The 10,686-nt window shown below is 33.3% G+C and overlaps 1 non-coding gene across 1 annotated transcript; it reads left to right on the plus strand.

Annotated features, from left to right (window-relative positions):
• Nucleotides 1-6,511: 6,511 nt before the first annotated feature.
• Trnav-aac lies at nucleotides 6,512-6,584 on the plus strand. Its single transcript has one exon. It is a non-coding gene; the product is annotated as a tRNA-Val (tRNA).
• The last annotated feature ends 4,102 nt before the right edge of the window (nucleotides 6,585-10,686 follow it).

Raw genomic sequence — 10,686 nt, forward strand, 5'->3', positions numbered from 1 at the left:
TAATATTTAAAACAAAAACTAATATACTCATGTAACAACAAGCAACAAAATTAATAATTAATCTCCCTTATTAAATGGTGCTTGTATTTCTTATGTATACCTTTATTACAAAAGCAATTAAAAGTTTACAGTTTAAATTGGACAAATCTCGCAGGGCTAGATGGCTAGTTCCCATGTAGAGCTTTCGAAATTCGGCTAGTTTGGACATTCAAAACGGGAATTATGAAAATAGTCCCTAGCATTTAAATTGCACATAAAACATATTTCTCTAAGAGGATCCTTTCTTAAAAAGGGCAATTTCCCTCTCAGCTTGAACACCAACCTCAATTAACAAAGATTCAATCTAGAGCCACTTCAGCCAAAAAACTGAACTCCATATCTGACTCAAAACGGTTCTGTACAGAAGAAAGTGCTCTGGCTGCCTTTTGAACCTCGTACTTTTTTTTTAATTAAACGATTTGCCATCGATCTTTGAAGGAGAAGTTATAGTCGTAACCACAAAAATTAACTAACTGCTATATTCAGATGATGTGCTTATATCCCAGTTGCTCTTCAGTTTAGTATAAACATACTGGAAAAATATTGTGAAAATTGGCGTCTAACTCTGAACCTAAAAAAGTCCAATGGGATGATCTTTAGAAAGGGTGGTAGCCTGAAGTCAACCGAGTAATGGTTTTATAGAGGATCTCGAATACATTGTGTTTTTGGAATCAAAATATCAGGTTTATAATAGTGTGTTGCGATCCATAATTTGTTATGTAGCTCAAATTTGGGGCTAAAATCTACCACTATGCGATCTTGGACAGGTTTCAAAGTTATTTCATAAAAAACATTTGATTTCTCTACCTTCAACTAACTTACATATATGGTTAATAATGAATCATTTGTGATGGGAAGTTGGTGTCCGAGTGGATCGAGGTCACGATAGCCCAAGTGGTAGAGTAGCGGCGTATTTAACCAAAGGTCGTGGGTTCGAATCCCGCTCGTGACACTGACTTTTTTATCTCAAATAAAAACCTTAATTAATTTTAATATATTAATTGGTCAAGCGGACCACGAAATTAGTGAATTGAATCCTTTGTTAAACCAATTTTCGAATGTATATATTACGACTGCATTTTAAATTTTGTATGAGGGTATTGTCACTTTCAGGTCATCGATTGGTAAATGCTGAAACCAGGGAGGTCGTAAAGCGTAGGGGGTCTCTGGTTTGATTTCTGGGGTAGCTAGGTCCACAATTACTCTTGTGTTTGATCTTTCCATGGATAATATGCCTCAGTGTAAGAATCAGCTTTCTTTACTTTTACAGAAGGTAGGAATAGTTCATCGGGAGGAATCTGTGAGAACGGTGAGCACCTTTTCAATCTATGGTTAAGTTAACCATCTTTTCCAGGCCTGAGTAGAACCTCCTAAGACGACCTTTATAACTCTCTCAGTTGAGAACTTACGATTGTTTAAATTTTATTTTTGGAAAAAAAATGGTTTTGTCACAAACAAACCAACAAATTTTCTCCGTTTCCTATTTATATTTAAGAAGAAGAAGAAGAAGAAAATAAATTTTATTCTGGGTCTTTGGACCCTTTCGAATAACAAAAAAATTGTAAAATTTGGCACGATTCCTGTCAAAATGAATATACAGGGTGTATGAACTTCTACAGTCCATCCATTTAATTTGGAAACTATAGCAAAAAAATGGTCTTAGGCAAATCCCACGTTAATTTTGTCTAGAAATCCCTTGGTCGTAACAGATTTAACATAACTTTCTAATCTAGCTGGGAAATGATATTAACTTTGTTATTTTATATAGGATATTTTTATTGTTCAATTCAATTCTATAGCTTATTAAATGCCACTTTTATTGAAAGGAGAATTTTGATAGGATCGACCATTTCTGAGTTATTCCCAACGGAAGACGCGTGAGGGGGCTTTTTTTGACAAAACAAAATGGCCCTCCCTGTTTATTTTAAAAACGATTAATATTAACAAAAAATGGTCTTACATAAACCCCAAGTTAATTTTTTGTAAATTTTTGTTAAAACACACACACACACACACACACACACACACGCACGCACGCACACGCACGCACGCACGCACGCACGCACGCACGCACGCACGCACGCACGCACGCACACACAAACAAACACACCTTATAAATACTTGAATCACAAAAATCACCCAAACCCAACACGATTATTTCACTATCATTCACGGCTCAAGGGTTATGCTAAACCATCATGACTTACAATTAATGCAAAACCGATGAACTGTGCGCCGTGAAATAAACGAAAGTGGCATTCTAGTCTATTTATATGATGTAATTATAATATACGATATACTGTGTGGTCTTTAGTGGCCGTTCGTCAAGGATTAATCGGAGATCGTGAGGTGCGGTCTGGTGTGACGTAGGTTTTAGAAAACATTTTCTTTATCGTGCCAACGTTTCGATCTTTATTGAGGTCATCTTCAGGGCCTGGGATTTACAAACATTGTTTAAATTTAACAAATACATGTAGGATGAGGAACAAAATGAATTTATACAATCCAAAAAAAAAAAAAATTATATTCAATCAAAATATTTGTACTCACTCAAAGTGTTTGTTTGCTGTGTAATTATGTCATTCTTGTGTGTCGTGTTGAGTGTGCCAGTGAGATAGTGCTGTTTTATGTTTTATCCCATTAACATAGAACAGCAATATCTCAACACGGCACACAAGAATGGCACAATTACGCAGAAAACAAACACTTTGAGTGAGTACAAATACTTGATTGAATAAAAAATTTTTTTTTGCCTTGTATAAATTCATTTTGTTCCACATCCTACATGTATTTGTTAAATTTGAACAATGTTTTGTAAAGTCCAGGCCCTGAAGATGATCTCAATAAAGATCGAAACGTTGGCNTATATATAAACATAACCTCAAGGGAAAAACTCAGAAATGGTCGATCCTATCAAAATTAACTTGGGGTTTGTAGAAGACCATTTTTTGCAAAGTTAATCGTTTCGGAATTAAATGATCGGATGATACACCCTATGCAAAAAAATTTAAATGTAATAGCGCAAAAACAAATGAAAAGTACTAAATTAAATAAGACGGAAGAAAATGAACAGAATATTAACCATCCTCGGTGTTAAATTGTGGGACAGGAGGTAGTCAAAAACAGGACATAAAAGTGGAAAGGGTTGAAACACGGCGAATAAAGTGAGGTCGGGGATTCCAGCGGTTGTATAAGCAAGGAGCATCTAAAAGCGGTGGATTTGTATGAGTGGGGTAGACATGAGAAGGGCGGGAACGAGTGTGTGTAGAAGACTTAAATGTTAACAAATTATAAATATAGTAATGGTAAAGGGAAGAAATTTTTTGAAAGAAGAAGGAGTCAAGGAAGTATAGCCTGCAATAGGAGGGGTGCAGGAATTCAAAACACGATACATATTAGACACATAAGATATCTTTGGGAAGCTAAAAAAATGAATCTAAGAAAAGCAGTTCATGATTCTCATTAGTCTGTTAACAAGCTCCCTGGAGAGTCCACCGTAGACTAAACAGTCATAAGCGAAATTGGCAAGCACAAGGTAGGGTCGTCTTGCAAGACAGAATTGGCGGAGGGTGGAGAATATAGGGTTTCCAGAATAGCGATCCAGGACAGGGTTTGATAGATAGATGAACGAAGATCATTGGTTGTTAATGCAGAGCAAAGGAATAGAATTAGAAAAGGGAATAGGATCCAGACACTACAGCCCGGGACTTATCGATAATGAAAGAGAGTCTATTGTCAAGTCCCAGGAGCTGATGGCATTTAGGTCAATTTGGATTCGTGTAGATTAAATTTGGATGCCATGAGGTGAAAATATTGGTAATATTAATATATTCGTAAGTCATCCGCGTAGAGTTGATTAGGGCAATATTGAAGGATATTATGACGATCATTAATATAACAACAAAACGGGGAAGTAGATAAACTCAAGCTTGAAGAACAACAGAAATAATACTAGTAACCAGTAGTTTTTAATCGAAATTGAGGTAATTTTTAAGGTTTTTAGTTGAGTTAAAAAGTCAATGGCACGAGCGGGTTCGAACCCACGATTTTCGTCTAGATACGCCGCTGCTCTACCACTTGAACTATTGTGATCTCGATCCACTCGGACACTAACTTCCCATCTCAACCCCACCTTTTGAATTTTCCCTCCTTTTTGCCATTTTTCAAATGTCGTGCAATCGGATTGGATTCTCGACGACAAATGAAATGGCCACGGAGAGCTTTAGTGAAGTATACTTCATTTTAAATCATTAACTTCCTTAATTTTGTGGTCCGCTTGACCAATTAATATATTACAATTAATTAAGGTTTTTAGTCGAGATAAAAAGTCAATGGCACGAGCGGGATTCGAACCCACGATCTTCGGCTAGATACGCCGCTGCTCTACCACTTGACCTATCGTGACCTCCTTCCACTCGGACACTAACTTCCCATCTCAACCCCACCTTTTGTATTTTCCCTCCTTTTTGCCATTTTTCAATCTCATTTTTTGCCTTTTTTATCTCAACTAAAAACCTTAATTAATTGTAATATACGAATTGGTCAAGCGGACCACGAAATTAGTGAATTTAGTAATTTTTAAGATTTACATTACATTTTGTAAATATGTCATCTACCGATAGTCGTTTCCCCGACACCAACCTATAAAACTTGAACTTTGAAAGATCTATGAAGAATTTCGAAAAGTCACCATGCTGTACCAAAACTTCCTAGGGATCAAGAAATTTCATAAAAACTGGCTCATTTAATTGGCTTTCGGAAGATACTTGGTAGAATCGGTACATTTTTTCGAAGACGGCATGACTTATCCTTCAAAAACCTTTATCATGGGCAAATCAGTTTTAAGCTAAGGGGAAAATGTAATTCCTACCCCAGATTGAAATTACAATAAAGATTGACTTTTTGGTTTTAAAAAAAAATCTGCTAAACCAGATAAGTTCATTGCATTCTATAGCCACAAGTTTTCGAAGTTCATTCCATTACTTATCATGCCTTGTCTTGCTGTTTCAGCATCTTTTTATTGTCATATCAAAAATTCACAATTCTAGCAGATTTTCAGCTGTATATTCTCGATAAAGAAACAACAATCGTTATCTTCAAAGCTCTCTAGATGTTTTTATTCGTTTAAAGACATATTTATTCAATTTTAACCTGCAGTATTCAGTTTTTATTCATCAACATATCGTAAATTCTAATTAAATCTTCCCATCAACTTTGAACCATGATTCTCTCGTGATACATTTTGTGTCCTACTAAACAAATGCTTCTAAAATTTTTTAAATTATGCAGGTATTTGTACTTCATCAATCTAAGAAAAGAAATTTCGTCACAGCCTAGTGAATTTTTGGAATTCTTCGATGATTTAAGATTGTTTAAATTTTATAGGTTTTTGCTAGGGAAACGGGTATCGGTTGGATTAAAAAACTCAGTTCAGGACTCATTATTTAAACAATTTAATGTTTAAAAACAACGTGAACTTTCATGAAAATGCAGCAATGAAGGAAATATTTTTAACGACGGAGTGGGTTAGAAAACCTATTTCTGCTGCCTTCTACTCCAATTTTATATCTACTATTATCAGATTTTTTCATCTCACAGCAAACCATTTTGGATAGATGTAAATAAAGTCATTTTTAAGCAGACATACCGGATTTACATGAATCTATTTTGCTCCTTCTGCAAAATGTAAAGGATCGTCTCTTGAATCAATTTTCTCTTAAATTAATTCCCCATTTTGGACCTAAATAAAAATTGTATATAGCATACGAATTTTTTACAAAAGGCAAATAATTAAGTTTTTTAATAAACTTCAGAATAATAACTATGTATTTCAAGTGAAGCACGAGTGAATTACTTAATTTTGTTACTAAGCTTAATTTTTTATTATTTTCTATTTATGTAATTGAGTCAGTTCAAAGAAAAGTTAATTGATCAAAAGAATTTGTTGTGTTATTTCTTCATTTTCATTTATTTGATTCTGTTTTCTTCCATTTCTTTTTCCAAAACAAGTAAAGAAATGTTGCTCGAAGAGGCGTTCGGTATGAAATTTGTTAAATTATTATTTTGTCTCAAATCATACTAATTTATTTATCGTGCGAAAAAATGTGCAGAACAATGGGAATATTGATATAATAATTGTCAGAACGAAGAGGTCAAGTCTATAAATAGGCCGAGCGTTATACTCGATGGGCACGCGAGGCAAATCCGTTATATTTACAAATATATAAATAATACGTAGTGGTTGCGGAAACAAAACAAAAATAACAACTTCATTAAATTCACTAATTTCGTGGTCCGCTTGACCAATTAATACATTACAATTAATTAAGGTTTTTAGTTGAGATGAAAAAAAGTCCACTCGGACATCAACTTCCTATCTCAACCCCACCTTATGAGTTTGAAAAATGACAAAAAGGAGGGAAAATTCAAAAGGTGGGGTTGAGATGATAAGTTAGTGTCCGAGTGGATCGAAGTTACGATAGCTCAAGTGGTAGAGCAGCGGCGTAACAAGCCGAAGATCGTGGGTTCGAATCCCGCTCGTGCCATTAACTTTTTTTCATCTCAACTAAAAACCTTAATTAATTGTAATCTATTCGACAGAGTTGAGGAATTACATTAGAATCGTTTATAGAATTTTTATAAAAGGGCACTAACTTCACTGTAATTACCAAGGTGTTTTCAGTGTTATGTACAAAAAATGGTAATATACCTAATGATGGTTTTACTATTTTTGGGAATTGAAATTTATGATTATACCTATTTTATTTCAATCATGTTGATTGTTTATTATGTTTTTAGTCTTTTCTTTTGTTTATTGTATATTTTATAGTGTAATCGATATGTCAATTGAGGTATTGTAGCAAACTGATTTAATAATGCACTTCTCAATATAAATATATACAACAAAAAAATTGATAAAATTGAAAAACTGTACAGCTGATATACATAGAGTTTGTATTTATATATAATATTTAATTAAAAAGTGACAGGATCTTTTTTCAACGCTGTTACTTGCAAATGCGAGAGAACTGTTCAAATTCATAAACAGCCTTCAAAAACAGTAGATTAAACGAAAAATGGCAAAAAGGAGGGAAAATTCAAAAGGTGGGGTTGAGATGGGACGTTGGTGTCCGAGTGGATCGAGGTCACGATAGCTCAAGTGGTAGAGCAGCGGCGTATCTAGCCGAAGATCGTGGGTTCGAATCCCGCTCTTGACACTGACTTATTTATCTCAACTAAAAACCTTAATTAATTGAAAGATGTTAATTGGTCAAGCGGACCACGAAATTAGTAAATTTAATGAATTTATTAGTAATGTATTAATTTTATATTTGATCCATTATGTTTTGTTTCAGGTAAGATGTCGTTGAACCGGCCGAGTATTTGAAAAAGTGAGTAGTCGCATATATTGTAATGATAAAAGGCAACTCGTCCAGGGAAATTTGCCGATTCGCCAATGACAATTTACCGAACGGAATAAGCGTTCGAGTCTGTTTCTCATTCTGTGCTGTACAATTGGTTTAGTGGCCTGAATGGAGTTGCCATGCAAACAACCCTAATCTGTCCGGGCGAAGGGGAGTCAATTGAAGGTGAAGTGAAGATTGCGACTATATTAAATCAGAGACGCATATTCATGAAATTTCCACTTCCCCGTCGACTGTAACGAGAATGGAAGGGTTGCGGAAGAGAAGGGGCGGCTTTAATAACGATATAAGAAAGTTTCGACTCGTCTGTAATCAATTGTATGAAAACGGCGCCATTTTTGTATCATACTGAAATGTATTTTATTTTTCCGTTGAATACAAAGTTTCCACAATTTAATATTGAATGGGATCTCTCGCCGGAACGACGAGACTCCTTTGTTAAATTTAAAGGGAATAAATAAATTTATATTTTAATTAAAGTGCTTCCCATTAAAAGCTCATTGCCCTATTTTATCGTAATATCAATAAATTATATACATTATGAACAATACTCGTATCCCTAAAACCGACTGCGTACGCTACTTTGGTTTCTAACCTTTCCAACGTCTAACCTAGAACTGACAAACAGAAATAAAACGAAAGGAACAAACAAAATTCAAACAACTACCATACCACTTAGTTCATTTAGTTTTATAATTTGTTGAAGTCTTGAGGAGCGTTCAAGAACGAGGTAGTTTAGAAAACACTATTTTTTTGCCGACGTTTCGAACTTTATTCGGGTCATCTTCAGGGCATAAAATGTGGTGCTATTCTTGTGGTGTCATATTGATTTTATATCACAGCACTTCCCCACAATATAAAACCTTACATTTGTTACGTAGAAAATTGGTATGTCTTAAACCATGTTGAAGTCGTTGTTTATGTGTTTTACTTTTTTTTTGTTTTTTATTAGGTTAGAATTAAGTTTTTGAACTTTCGTACTGTTGTACCTTTTTCTTTTGTCTTTGTTCAGTGTAGGTAATTTATCAAAATTTTCTGCTTTGGTTGTTCGGCTACAATTATTGTCCCATTTCTGTGTTTTGTTTCATTTTTTTTTTTTATTGTGCAGTTAAAGTTGGAAAATAAATTTTGCCCAGGACAAAAATTTGAATTACTAGATTGATCACGTTCCCTTTTTTCCACCGACATCACTTTTTCCCATTTAGTATCGAATTTCTGAATTTGGGTTCAACCTAATTAAAAAAGTGTATACACGCTATAGAAAGCATATTAAACAAAAAATTTGTTATACAATTTTCCAAGCCTTACCGAGAATTTTCCTATTGTTTCATCTAAAATTTTCTAGCATTGTATAAATTTTTTTTAATCTAAAATTTTCTAGCATTGAACAAATTCATTTTTTTAATCTAAAATTATCTAGCATTGTACAAATTCATTTTTTAATCTAAAATTTTCTAACGTTGTATGAATTTATTTTTTTAGTATAAAATTTTCTAGCATTGTATAAATTCATTTTTTTATTCTAAAATTTTCTAGCATTGAATAAAGGTTTTTTGAGCATATTAAACAAAAAATTTGTTGTGAAATTTTCCAAGCTTTACCTAGAATTTTCCTATTGTTTCATCTAAAATTTTCTAGCATTGTACAAATTCATTTTTTAATCTAAAATTTTCTAGCGTTGTATAAATTTATTTTTTAGTATAAAATTTTCTAGCATTGTATAAATTCATTTTTTTATTCTAAAATTTTCTAGCATTGAATAAAGGTTTCTTGAGCATATTAAACAAAAAATTTGTTGTGAAATTTTCCAAGCTTTACCTAGAATTTTCCTATTGTTTCATCTAAAATTTTCTAGCGTTGTATAAATTTATTTTTTTAGTCTAAAATTGTTTAGCATTGTATACATTTTCCAAGCTTTACCGAGAATTTTTCCATTGTGGTTGAAAATTTCGTTTTTTTACAAATTTTAAATTTAGTAGTTTTTGAAAGATTTAGTGCTGATTTATTTACTAAAAATTAAATTAAATTCTTCTAGAAGGGTGCCTTCTTTAAAGAAAGTGGAACACAACTTTTAATGGTTGGTTTGGATTTTGCCAAAAATGAATATTTCCAGAGCTACGAGTAAATTTATGTCGAAAAATGTAGATAGTTGAAAAAAGTATAAAATTAAATTAAAAAGAAATGTATTTGAAATCATAAGGCATTAGTAGACACTATCTATTATACTTTTTGTTATAGATTGAGATTATAATTAATTATACTTTTTATCTATGGTTTTGGATGAAATGAATATGCTAGTGTTAAACGCGGGGTTGGAACCCATGAAGCTAGCTGGAGCTCTAGATCGGGGTTCAAATTCCGCTCGCAACATTAGCTTTTTCATTTCAACCATCTCTTTTAATAAAAAGCATAATTAATCAAACTGTAAAACGTTGAATATCCGCGAAAGGGTTGAGAATCGGACCATATTTTATACTTTTTTGTTATATTTGAGGTGTGAAATTCTCTAGCAAAATTTGTGACGTGAGTAGCCTGACACCCTGTATATTTTATTTATGATTTAAAAGATAAAAGCTTTAAATGTCCGCAAACGTGCTTAATTTTGATAAGGGCTGGTTTTCACCTGTGAATCTTGAATACAAAATACAAATAAATATTCGGATACACATTATCATCAACCTCGTCAGCACGGCAAGATTTGCACCATAACTCAATTTCGTCCAATTTTATTAATCTTATTTCGACTAAATTAATATTTCAAGAGTTATGAGAAACTTAATGTTCGTAGATAGCCACACATCTCCTACAGTATTGGCTACCCACCATTTTGAACACCAACACAATTACGACTTCAACAATCCATAAAAACTACACACAGAACAAAACAAACTCAAACGTCACTTTTTAGAAATGGTTTACATCAACAGAGATAAACACAGCATCAATTACAGAACAGATACACGTAAACTCAGTCGAAGCTACGCTAATATCATTAATCAAATTCAATATCGATAACATACATGTATCGTCATCACATCACACAAAACGTATAATACAGCATACAAAACAATCATCACATTCCACACATCAAACATTTCTACATAGCCTAACTCTTCAATAATTTGGCTTTCCTCTCCGTAATTATCCCCGTCTATATAATCCTGAAAGGATTATCAGGCCGAACCATTACCCACTTTTTCACATTGTCGGCTCCTTTCACCTC

This window comes from Cimex lectularius, unplaced genomic scaffold (genome assembly GCF_000648675.2).
Source record: "Cimex lectularius strain Harlan isolate CLEC.00 unplaced genomic scaffold, Clec_2.1 scaffold389, whole genome shotgun sequence".
NCBI lineage: Eukaryota > Metazoa > Arthropoda > Insecta > Hemiptera > Cimicidae > Cimex > Cimex lectularius.